The sequence below is a fragment of the Colobus angolensis genome, unplaced genomic scaffold (genome assembly GCF_000951035.1).
Source record: "Colobus angolensis palliatus isolate OR3802 unplaced genomic scaffold, Cang.pa_1.0 Scaffold407, whole genome shotgun sequence".
Taxonomy (NCBI): domain Eukaryota; kingdom Metazoa; phylum Chordata; class Mammalia; order Primates; family Cercopithecidae; genus Colobus; species Colobus angolensis.
In genome coordinates, this window is record NW_012117455.1 from 1272624 (window position 1) to 1286406 (window position 13783).

The window sequence follows — 13783 nt, forward strand, 5'->3', positions numbered from 1 at the left end:
TCTCATTCTGGTTTCTGTTTCCCTATTCCTTTCCACAGTTTGACTTCTGTTCTGAGAAAGAGGGGTTACAAACGACCTGCTTCCAGATCCAATAACAATTTAATAGAGTTGAGATTCATTAAGACAGCGCTGATGGCGACTGAAGTATCTGGAAGAGAGAAATGGCCCAGAGGATTTCAATTCTCTACCAGTTTTCTGATCTCAATTTAGGAGGCAGAATTAAGTTCTGGAAAGCTCAGAACAGAACAAAATAATGGAACGATTGACTTTTAATCACTGGTAGAATCGTGGGAAGTTGGTAGACTCCTAGCCTTATCATTTTTTTCTCCCTTTTAAAAGGAAGTTTCTGCGTTAGTAACAAACAGCCTGATGTGGAAAAAAACATATTTGCCGGGCGCAGTGGCTCACGCCTGTAATCCCAGCACTTTGGGAGGTGGAGGCGGGCAGATCACCTGAGGTCAGGAGTTCGAGACCAGCCTGACCAACATGGAGAAACCCCGTCTCTACTAAAAATACAAAATTGGCCAGGCGTGGTGGCACATGCCTATAATCCCAGCTACTAGGGAGGGTGAGGCAGGAGAATTGCTTGAACCTGGGATGCAGAGGTTGTAGTGAGCCGAAATAGCGCCATTGCACTCCAGCCTGGGAGAAAAGAGCGAAACTCCATCTCAAAATAATAATAATAATAATAGATAATAAAAAACATATTCAAAGATATTTTAAAAATATTAGCTATGTGCCATGACAATGCCAGGTATTAGGAATACAAATCTAGACCAGGCAGTCATGGAGCTTACTTGTAGGGAAATTCAGACAATGAAGAAAGTACTAAGCAAATTGTGACCATTACTAAAAAAAAAAAAAAACGAGGCAACTTCTTGCTTAGCTAGAGGAAATGGATCCCAATTTTAAACCCAATTCTCAGAGTTATTTGTCTTTTTTTCCTGGATTGTAAGCACATGGGGCAGCCAGACAATTTCATGTCCATCTCCGGCCATTTTTGAAGCTGACTTAAGTCGATTAAGAGCGATGAGTTGATGACCCAAGGCTATTTCCTTTCTTCCACATCCAGGAAGTCAGTGCTCAGGAAAAGAAAACAGAAACCGTCTTCGTTTTAATTTTTCTATGGCTAGACCAAGTTTAGTATTTTAGTGAAACTAGTAGGCCTTACAAAACCTAAAAAGTTAGCACCAGGTGGCCCCAGATAGGGTCCCACCCTGCCTCGATAGTGTCCCACCCTGATAGGGTCCCACCCTGCCAATTCCGGGAAACAACCTCATGAGGTCCCACCCTGCCAATTCCAGGGGTCTCACCCTGCCTCGAAGTTCCCGGAATCATCAACTCCAGGAAAGAACCTCATAAGGTCCTGCTCTAACCAATTAAACCAAGACCCCTTGCTCAGGCTATAGCTAGACCCAATCATTTTACGCCTTAAGCTTTGTTTGAATTTCGCGCCATAAGCTGTGTTTGAACTTGTGTTAGCCTATATAAACAGCCTGTAACAAGCAGTCGGGGTCCCAGGACCAACTTAGAGCTTGGGACCCTAGCGCGCTAGTAATAAATAACTCTCTGCTGTGAACCTCGTGTCGGTGATCCTTCGCGACGACCCCTGCCCAGGAGGGAATCGAGAGTTCGGTTCCAACATTAGGACGTTCCGGAAGAACTTTAATAACAGTACTAAAGGAGAGATTAGGAATGTGGGTCCTGAAGTCAGATTTCTCAGGTCCAGATAGTGGCTGTACCACTTACTAGCTGAGTGATCTTTAACCTTTCCATGTCTCTGTTTCAAAATGTGATAATAGTACCTACTCCTTAGGGCTGTTATGAGAATTAAATAAGATGATGATGCATATGAAGTCTTAGCAAAGTGTCTGATACATATGACACACTTAAGAACATAATATTACAGATAAAAGGAGTCAAGAGTGTTATATTACCGAGCTGGTTTCTGGGCAGCAACAACTGGCAGCAACAGGTAGTAGTTTCATGTGCAGCTTGGCTAACTCCTAGCAATATGAGCTTGGGCAGTTCAATTCCCTTCTCTAAGCCCCAGGTTCCTCCTCTGAAAAGTAGGGATTAATGATGACTGTCTTTCTGGGGCTGTAGTTAGAATATAAACAAATAGGCCAGGCACGATGGCTCACACCTATAATCCCAGCACTTTGGGAGGTCGAGGCAGGTGGATCATGAGGTCAGGAGTTCGAAAGCAGGCTGGACAAGATGGTGAAACCCCATCTTTAATTAAAAAAAATGCAAAAATTAGCTGGATGTAGTGGTGCGTGCCTATAATCCCAGCTACTCAGGAGGCTGAGGCAGGAGAATCGCTTGAACCCGGGATGCAGAGGTTGCAGTGAGCCAAGATCACGCGACTGCACTCTAGCCTGGGTGACAGAGCAAGACTCCATCTCAAAAAATAAAAAAGAATATAAACAAATATATGTAAAACATCTAGCATAATAGTCCCTATCATGGTCCTTGATACACAGTGTCATCATCATCATCATTCTTTGGATTGGTTGTTGTTTTTGCTACTTGGCTGGCTTTTGTTATTTTGATCTGTTGTAGGCTTTGTTGCCTGGAAGCAGAGCTTGCAACAGAAAATCTCATGCCAGTGTTTTATTAAGGGCATGTGCTCTCTGGACAAATGAGTAATGTATTAAGGGAAGCAGATGAGGCAGGACAGGAAGGGAAGTAAAGAAGTGGTTTCAGGTGAAGTTTGGACTAAGCCTGATCTCTTTGGAGCATGAATTATAGCACAGAGTTGGTCCTATCCAGAAGCCAGGTAGCTGGGCTTAATACACCCATACCTGTCAGACATAGGTTACTGGCCAATCTCAGGAGAAGGACATAATTCCCCAGGCACAACTGGGTAGAAGGCTCCTATCAATAGCAAGTGATTCTACAGAGAAGAATGCAGTAGGGTCTATGGATCAGGAGCTGGAAGATAGATGCACTGGCCTTGTGTTGAGGATCTGGGCAAGGTACTGGCAGCATCTACTGTACTCTTTCTTTTAAGCTGGAGTCTCACTCTGTTGCCCAGGCTGGAGTGCGGTGGTGCGATCTCGGCTTACTGCAACCTCCGCCTCCCAGGCTCAAGTGATTCTCCTGCCTCAGCCTCCCGAGTAGCTGTGACAACAGGCACTCACTGCTATGCCTGGCTAATTTTTTGTATTTTCAGTAGAGACGGGTTTTCACCGTGTTGCCCAGGCTGGTGTTGAACTCCTGACCTCATGATCTGCCCGCCTCGGCCTCCCAACATGCTGAGATTACAGGCGTGAGCCACCGCACCCGGCTACTGCACTCTTTCAATGCAGTCTGATTTTCTCTTGGGAGCCCCTTACCTTACTTTCAACCAGACCCCAGCCCTGGAGGCTTGTGACCTGGGACCTGGACAAACAGTTTGTCCCAGTTTGTCCAAGCTTCAAGATATCAGAGAGGTGATGCATATGGCGTCACCAAATTAGGAAACCGTGTTGAAGAACGAATGTTGCCTATTAGAGGGACTCTTTTAAATGTTCAGGATGCTCACAGTCTTTGCCAACTTGAATGTCCTTGGAAGCTCCAGTCTGGCTGTCAGGAGATAATGAGAAGCTCTGCATGTTAGCGGCAATGAAGATTTGCCTGTCCACAGTCATCGGTTCAGGGATGATCATGTAACCTAATGAGAATTAGTGAGATACAAGGAAACTTTGCTAATAATATTGAGAAAGAGCTGCAAAGTCATTTCTGAAAGTATTGCTAGAAATTATTAGCCAGTGGGCAAACATGGGGCCTGAGATAGAAGCCAGCCAAATAGACAGCAGAGACAAGAGAAAGAGAGAAATAACAGGGTCCCCAGGTAAGTCCCTGGATCAAGAGGTGCCTGAAGTTTAACCTTACACTTTCAATTTTTTTCTCTTTTGCTGAATTCATTGAGCTGAGAGTTTTGGGTACCTGCAACAGAGTCCTGACTGATATTATTTCTTTTTTTTTTTTTGAGATGGAGTCTCATTCTGTCACCCAGGCTGGAGTGCAGTGGTGCCATCTTGGTTCACTGCAACCTCCACCTCCTGGGTTCAAGTGATTCTCTTGCCTCAGCCTCCCAAGTAGCTGGGATTACAGGCACCCACCACAATGCCCAGCTAATTTTTTATTTTTAGTAGAGACGGGGTTTCACCATGTTGGTCAGACTGCTCTCGAACTCCTGACCTTAGGCGATCCACCTGCCTTGGCCTCCCAAAGTGCTGGGATTACAGGGATGAGGCACTGCACCTGGCCTAATATTATTTCTCTAATGAACCCAGAAGCACTACATAAATTAGAAGCAGTCAATCAATTTATAGAATCATTGTTGTTATGTATATAAAGTCCTCTTTTGACTGAGCGAGCAGAGACATCCAAGCCAGGACGGCTTTTCTAATTGGGTTTTTATTGTCTCACATAGAGAAGTACATTAGTCAGCTCCAAAGACACGAATGCTGCCCCTAGCTCTAAAAAAAATGTTTTCCAGCCGGCTTTCCCTGACAGCAGAGGTCTGGGTTCTAGCAAAATGACCTTCAGACAAAATGGCTGTTGAAAGGCTGACAGCCCAAACCAGTCCAGAGAAAGGGATGAAATCATCGCTCAAGGAAAGACAGGCAAGAGGGGAGTGGGGTAGACAAATGGACAGCATCTTTATGGACAGGAGCTGTTCATTAACAAAATAAAATCATTTTAATCCACACAAACACACTTACTGTTAAGGTGAAATGCATTGGTCTTGGTAATTAGTATTATGTAAAAGGTTTATTGTCTTTTCATTTACATTTCTTACTCTTTTTTTTTTTTTTTTTTTTTTGAGATGGAGTCTCGCTCTGTCGCCCAGGCTGGAGTACAGTAGCCGGATCTCAGCTCACTGCAAGCTCCGCCTCCCGGGTTTATGCCATTCTCCTGCCTCAGCCTCCAGAGTAGCTGGGACTACAGGCGCCCGCCACCTTGACCGGCTAGTTTTTTGTATTTTTTAGTAGAGACGGGGTTTCACCGTGTTAGCCAGGATGGTCTCGATCTCCTGACCTCATGATCCGCCCGTCTCGGCCTCCCAAAGTGCTTGGATTACAGGCTTGAGCCACCGCGCCCAGCCACATTTCTTACTCTTTTTAAGAAAACTTTATTTTCTATACTAATACAGTATACACTTGTGATAGAGAGAGGCAGAGAAATTCTAGGCAGATGGGGCAAGCCCCCAGGAAAACCCCATCTTCCAGCTGAAAAGGCTGAAACCTGTGGCCCAAAGTGAGAACTTCCATCCCTGTGTACCTGCTCTCTGCCAATTGGTTCTTTCTGAATAATGTCTTTTTACGAATCGAATGTTGCCTTTTCCAGAACTACGTATGGCCTGCCCCACCCCCATCTTTTGCCTGTACAGACCCCAGACTCAGTTGGCAGAGAGAGAGAGAGAAGCAGCTGCACAGTGAAGAGAGGCAACTTGACTTCAGAGATGGTGGCTGGATTGCCAGACAAGCGACTTGACTTCAAAGGACAGCGACCTGCCCTTCCCGTCCCCTCTCCAGCTCCCCTGTCCTCTGAGAGCTGCTTTCGTTGCTCAATAAATTCTTGCGTTCACCATCCTTCAATATGTCTGCATGACCTTATTCCTCCTGGGCACCAGACAAGAATTCAGGGCACACCAAGTATGGATACCCGAAAAGGCTTTCACACTGGCCCTTTGGCCTTGCTGACCGAGGGCAGCCACCCCATATGATGAGACAAAGGGCCCACTGAGCTGATCACGCACTGCTGTCTGCAGACAGCAGAGCTAAAAGAGCACTGTAACTCGTCCTCTGGGGTCTTGGGGTTGCAGGCACCCACACCTGGGTGCTGCCCGTGGGGCCTGCACGGAGTTTGCTCCCGGCAGTGCAAAAGCAGCTGGCCGGTTCCTGTGCTTGTTTGCCTACACATTCCCTCCCACAAGGGGTTGAGTGGGGCAGGGTGAGTAAACAGGGCACCCCATCACGAGTCCCGTGAAGACGTCAAGAAAATATTCTGCATCACTTACGTTGCCCACTGGCCTCAAAGTGCAAGATCTCAAAGCTATACAAACCAGTCACAAAAGAGACAGCTACAAAAATCTGTGGATACGAAAAAAGGTGTTTTAGTAAGCCATTAACAAATTTCCATGAGAATGAGCTTAGTTTGTAGCCTTTCCAGACAAAAGACCACCTTTCCTGTGAATCAGTTTTAAAACGTTTGTAATGCTTTTTCTCTTAGTTGAAGGATTTTTTCCTGCTTAAGATTGGGGATGCCAAAGGCAATTTGGGGGGATGTTTTGAGAAACAAGAAGTCTAAAGCCACAAGGGGAAGACTTTTGAGGAGGGGCAGCCAAAACCAGTGGAGTGATAGATAAGAACTATATAGATAAGTATATAGTTCTTATCTATGGGAGGGAGGGAGTGGGAGGGAGTGTGTAGGCGAACAAGCGCAGGAACCAGCCAACTGCTTTAGCACTGGCAGGAGCAAACTCCGTGCAGGCCCCATGGCAGTATCCAGGTGCGGGTGCCTGCAACCCCAAGACCCCAGAGGGTGAGTCACAATGCTCTTTTAGCTTTGCTGTCTGCAGACAGCTCAGTGGGCTCTTTGTCTCATTACATCTTATCTATCTATGTGTATAGATCTATCTATATATCTAACTATATAGATAGCCAAGAAGGAAAAAGGAACCTGTGGATGAGCCAGTGTAGAGAGAAGAAGGGGAGGAACAAAAGGGTGAATATGGGTTCCATTTATGTTGGGCCTGCCTGCCTGGCTGATTAGAGCAAACTGGCTACCCATGGCCAGCATGTGGTACTCCAGGTGGGGGCTGGCATAGCCAAGATATATGTTAATAATTTCTTCCAGCAGCATTTTCCAAAGTGCAGTTCAGGGACCCCCTACGTTAGCATGTTCTTAGACCTTACCTACTGCCACTTAATCAGCATCTCTGTGCATGGAACTGGGGTTTGGATTTTTTTTACAACTTTATTGAGGTATAATTTACATATAGTAACTTTACAAATTTGAAGTGTACAATTTAATGCATTTGGACATTATCATGCCTCTGTAAAATTATTGCCACAATCAAGATCATGAGCATATGCAGGACTCTCAAAAGTTGCCTTGTGTCCTTTTGTAAAGCTGCCCTCATCTCTATACCTTTCCACTTCTCCTATCCCCAGATAACTATGGATCTACTCTCTCTCTCTGTATCAGTTCATAATTTCCTAGAACGTTGTGCTTTGCATTTCCATATGAACTTCATTGGTGGCTATTCAATTCATACAGATAAAGTCTGCTAGGATTTTGGATGTATGTTGACTTTATAGATCAATCTGAGAATTGACACCCTAGCAACATGGAGTTTCTCAATCCATAAACACTGTATTAGAAAAAAATCCTAAAATTTATGTGGACCCAAAATAAACCCAGAATAACCAAAGCCATCCTTAGCAAAAAGATAGAAAAAAAAAATAACACAATCTATCTCTCCATTTGTTTGGGTGTTCTGTAACTCCTCTCAGCAATACTTTGTGATTTTTAGTGTATAGGTCTTGCATAACTTTGGTCAAATTTATCCCTAAGTATTTTATATTTTTGATGCTATTGTAAATACTGTTGTTTTCATAAATTTTAATTTCCCTTTTTTCACTATCAGGATATAGATACAAAATAGATGTTTTAGTAATAAATTGACCTGGCTGGGCATTGTGGCTCATGTCTGCAATCCCAGCGCTTTGGAAGACTGAGGTGGGAGGATCACTTGAAGCTAGGAGTTTGAGACCAGCCTGGGCAATGAGCGAGACTTTTACAAAATAAAAAGGAAAAAAAATATTGGCCTAATATCTAGAAACCTTGTTAAATTTACCCATTAGTTCTAGTAGCATTTTGGTAGATTCTGTAAAATTTTCCTCATAAATGTTAATGTCTGTGAATAAAGAGAGTTTTATTTTTTTCTTTCCACTATGGCTGCCACCTCCTGTAATTTCTTTAGTAGATACAAGGGTATTCAAGTTTTTACTCCTCTTTGAGTGAACTTTGGTAGTCTGTGGTTTTCAAAGAATTTACTCATTTCATCTAAGTTGTTGACTGTGTTGTCATAAAGGTGTTCATAATATTATTCCTTTATTACCTTTTCAACATTTATAGGAACAAGAGTAATGTCCTCTCTCTCATTCTTGATACTGATGATTTACATATTTCTTTCTTTCTGATCAATTTTACTAGAATTTTATGATTTTTTTTTTGAGAAGGAGTTTTGCTCTTGTCTCCAACTCCTGACCTCAGGCGATCCACCTGCCTCGGCCTCCCAAAGTGCTAGGGGATTACAGGCATGAGCTACCATGCCTGGCAAAGTTTATAAATTTTATTGATCTTTTCACAGAACCAACTTTGTTTCTTAATAATTTTTTTCTACTTCACTGATTTGGGTACTTTTCTTTATGTTTCTTCTGCTTTTGTTTAGTTGGCTCTTCCTTCTCTAGTTTATTCAGGTTACAGTTGATATCATTGATTTGATATCTTCTCTTCTAATAGGTGTTTAGATCTATGCATTCCTCTCTGAGCTCTCCTTTAGCTGTATTCCACAAATTTTGATATGTTTTATTTTGTGTGATTCAGTTCAAAATACTCTGTAGTTTCTCCGAGCAATTTTGTTTTAGTTAGAAGTTTGTTAGTTTTCCAAATATGTGGAGAGGTTCCAGGTATCTTTTTTGTTACTAATTTCTTTTCATTATACAATTTAATTCAGTTGTGATCAGGTAATATACTTTTCATCAAATCTATTCATCAAAACCATCTATCTAGTTTTTATGGCCAGGGTACAGTCTATTTTGGTAAATGTTCTGTGTGTACTTGAAAAGAAGGTATATTCTGCTTTTGTTGGCTGCAGTGTTCTATAAATGTCATTTGGTCAAGTTGGTTCAAAGTGTTATTTCTCTTATTCTATTCTATATCCTTGCTGATTTTCTGTCTACATGTTTTATCAATTGTTGAGTGAGAGCTTTTGAACACATTTATTACCTTTGAGGATTTCTCCTTTATGTTTTGTCAGCTTTTTATTCATGTATTTTGAAGCTTTGTTATAACCTGCATCCACGTTTAAAATTTTTATAACTTCTTGTTGAATTGACTCCTTTATCACAATGAGTTTACCATTCTTTTTCTCTGATAATATTCTTTGTTTAATATTGTTACAGCTACTCAGGGTTTTTTTTTTTGGTTAGTGTTAACCTTGTATATTTTTTCATTTTTTTGCTTTTATCCTGATTGAGTATATATGTGTGTGTGTGTGTGTGTGTGTGTGTATGTGTGTGTATATATGTGTGTGTGTGTGTGTGTGTGTGTATATATATATATATTTCTTTTTTTTTTCGAGATGGAGTTTTGCTCTTATTGCCCAGACTGGAGTGCAGTGGTGTGATCTCAGCTCACCACAACCTCTGCCTTCTGGGTTCAAGTGATTCTCCTGCCTCAACCTCCCGAGTAGCTGGGATTACAGGCATGCACCACCATGCCTGTCTAATTTTTGGTATTTTCAGTAGAGGCAGGATCTCTCCATGTTAGTCAGGCTGGTCTCGAACTCCTGACCTCAGGTGATCCACCCATATTAGCCTCCCAAAGTGCTGGGATTACAGGCGTGAGCCACCACACCCAGCCAAGTATTTAGATTAAGGTGAATTTTTGTAGGCAGGTTTCAGTGGGATTTTGCCTCTTTAGCCAATCTGATGATCTGTGTCTTTTAACTGGGGTACTTAACCCACTTACATTTAATATGATCATTTAGATAATTGGAGTTAGATCTTCCGTATTGGTATTGGTGTCCCATTTATTTCCTCTTTTTCCTATTATTCTGCCTTCTTTTGGTTTAATTGAGTTTTATTTATGATTCCATTTGTCTCTTTGTTAGCTTGTTAGTGATAACAGTTTGGATTTCCTTTTTAATGGTGGCCTTCAGTTTATAGTATATATTCTTAATTTATCATAGCCTACCTTCAGGTAATAGTATACTATCTCCATATAATATAAGAATCTAGGCTGGGCACAGTGGCTTATGCCTGTAATCCCAGCACTTTGGGAAGCTGAGATAGGCGGATTGCTTAAGGCCAGGCGTTTGAGACCAGCCTGGCCAATATGGTGAAACCCTGTCTCTACTAAAAAATACAAAAAAATGCTGGATGTGGTGGTGCATGCCTGTAGTCCCAGCTACTCAGGAGGCTGAGGAAGGAGAATTGCTTGAATTGCTTGAACTCCAGAGGCGAAGGTTGCAATGAGCCAAAATTGCGGCACTGCACTCATCTGAGTGACACAGCAAGACTCTGTTGCAAAAAAATAAAAAATAAACAATAATAAAAAAAGAATCTAACTATAGAATATTTCCATCTCCCTTTGTGCTACTTTTGTCATATATTATAATTCTACATATATTATAAACCCCATAATAAATTCTCATTATTTTGTCTTTAAAGAGATTTTGAAAAATAAGGAAAGAAAAGCAAAAGATAAGAAAAATAAGATAAAATACAATAAATATAGAAAGATAAAGAAATAAAATAAAGAAAAAGAAAGATAAAGAAATAAAGAAAAATAAGAAAAGCATTGGAAATGGTAAATGAGCTTTGTTCTGGGACATAAATTTACCAGTACACAGTTTGATGCTTTCTGGGCTCACTTTTAAGTTTTGCTAAAGAGGTCCTTTAGTCCAGGGCTAAATGTATAGCTGTATAGGCAAATATTTGCCTACACATTTACCATTTCTGATGCTCTTCACTCTTTTGTGTAGATTCAAATTCTTCTGCTATCACTTTTATTCTGCCTAAAATAATTTTCTTTAACATTTCTTTAACTACAACATTTCTTGTAGTATAGATCTGGTAAATGGTTTCCGCCTTTGTATCTGTAAGAAGGTCTTTTATTTTTGAAATACATTTTTACTGCATTTAGAATTCAAGGTTAACAAATTTTGTTGTTGGTGGTATACTTTAAGAATGTTGCTGAACAGTCTTCCGGCTTGAGTTATTTCCACTAAGAAGTCTCCTGTTATTCATATCTCTGACCCTCTGTACATCTCTGTTCTCTTTCTGGTTTAATTTTTTTTAGTTTCTCACTGGTTTTGATAATATGATTATGATATGCCATTGCATCATTTTCTTCATGATTCTTGTGTTTTGGTTTCATTATATTTCTTGATATTCTTGGTTTATAGATTTCATCAAATTTCAAACTTTTAGCTATTATTTCTTCAAATATATCTTTTTTACCCCCATTTTTCTTTTGGGATTATAATTACACATTTTTTAGGCCATACAAATCTGTCTCTCGGTGTACTGATGCTCTGTTGATCTTCTGTCTTTCTTTCCTCTCTGGTTTTATCTTGAATTGTTTCATTCTGTCTTTAAATTAACTAATTTTTCTCTCTGCTGCATCTACATTCACTAATCATTCCATCTAAATTCACTAATATTTTCCTCTGTTGCCCCTCTGTTGCATTCCCTCTTTTCCGTTCTAGAAGTTTGAGTTGGGTCTTTTAAAATGTCTTCTCACTTAATATATTGGAGCTTTTCTATGTGGAATATAGCAACAATAACCGTTTTGTTTTCTTGTCTGCTTAGTCTCCTATCTGTGTCATTTGTGGTTCTCTTTCTATTGAATAATTTTTTTTCTTATTATGGGTGATATTTTCCTACTTCTTTGTATGCCTGGAAATTTTTATCGCAATCAGCCACTTTGAATTTTCCCTTGTTGGGTGCTGAATATTTTTATAACCCTATAAATATTTTTGAGCTTTGCTCTGGGACATAAATTTACTAGTACACAGTTTGGTGCTTTCTGGGCTCACTTTTAAGTTTTGCTAAAGAGGTCCTTTAGTCCAGGGCTAACATTTCTACACTATTAATATGATACCCTTTTCAGTACTCTACCTCATATCCCATGAATTATGAGGTTTTAACTCCCCAGCTTACAGAAACATAAACTATTCCTGGCTATGTGTCAGCTTGGAAAACTATTCTGAGGTTGAACTTCTGACAGGACTCCAGAGGACTTTTAGGTACATCTAGCTGGGAACTTTGTCCTTGGAAATCTGAGGATATTGACAGAAACCCAGAGGTGGTCAGGACCAGAACACTAGTTAAGAAAGTTAGTAGATTCCCAAGCTACTTTCTGATCTAAGGAGCCTCAAGTCCGTGGAAGTCGTTTAATGCTATTTTATTCAAATAGGGGGATGAGGGTTATTTATCATGTTGTTTCCAGTAGACTTCTGTTTTAAGCCCAGGTGTTAGACTTCATGAATGCAGCACATGAAGTGGCTTAGATAAGAGTGCAATAAGCTATTCTTATTGCTCATACAGTCAGTCCTTCCTGTTAATTGAGGACCTGTGTTTAGATGGCCTGGGAGGCTGGAGTCACTGGACATGCAGGGACCAAAGGAAAGATTGTGAACTTAGGAATATGCCACTATTAATACCTCCCACTGCATATTCAGCTTATGCACAGAAAGACCCCGATCATCTGCTTCACATTGAAGACAACCTCTTTCGAAAATGGCTAATTAACTTGCAATTGAACTACATGCTCTGTAGGCCACAGGGTCCATTCCTAGACCTTTATTTACCCACCAAACTCAGATATCATTCTGGAACAACCAATCTGTACCTATTATCCCATTGTCTCCATAGGTCTTAATCACACAAAGACAACAGTTGATAAGTCAACTTGTCTTATTCTGATGTATTAACATTAAAAATGCATTAGAATTTTATTTACAACTTATTAAAAATGTATTTGAGTGTAAGATCCATGAAAGTAAGGATTTTGTCTGTCTATCTACTGTTGTATCTTCAGAAGCTAGAGTGGTGCTTACCGCATAGTAGATGCTTAGCTAATTGTTGTTGAATGACTGATTTTTTAAAGTTACACAACAGCTCACGCTAATTGTTGCAAGTCAAATAACACAGAGTGATATGTAAAGAAATTCAATAGTTAGTCTCCCTGAACTCCAAATTCCACCACTCCCAAATTAGATAGCCAATGTTTACTTTTGGTATTATTTATCTTTTCTCATTTTTCACAATGCTCAGACAAAAATACGAAAAATACACATTTTCATTGTTTGTTCTCTTACTTATTTCTTCTTTTCTCCTTTTTCTTTTATTCCTTTCTCCTTTCTTTGCTTTTTTATTTAATACATTAAGGAAGTCCATCTATCCTGATGAATCTCAACCCTGATTGTACATTGGAATCACGCGGGGGGTTTTCAAACAATTCCAGTAATTGAGCACATCAAAGACCAATTGAACCACTTTGGGCAGAGGCATTATTCAAAGCTCTTTAGATGAGTCTTATGTACAGCCAGGGTTGAGAGCCCCTACTCTGGACCAAATATACACAGACATAACTCCTCCATTTTAATACCTGCGTAATAATTCATAGTAAGGATACACCAGGATTTATTTACCTGCTTCTGTATTCATGTTCGTTTCAGTAGTGCATGATTTCTTTCCTTTATGCTATGTCGTTTGCTGCAGATGGTTTCATTACTAAACTATTTTCTCCAAGGGTCATACCTTTTATCATTTTATGATCTCTCATTTTGAAAAATGTATGCCTTTGGCCTTAAATTGCATTCTGTGTGATGATACTGTTACCAATCATGCTTTCAACGGTTGCTTTTGCATTTTCCCAGTGCATCTTTACCTGTTCATTTATTCAGAAACTTTTGTTGTAGCTTGTTTTGGGCATAAACAGCATATAACTGGAATATTTAAAAAGCCCTTATCTGAAAATCTTTGCCTTCTTA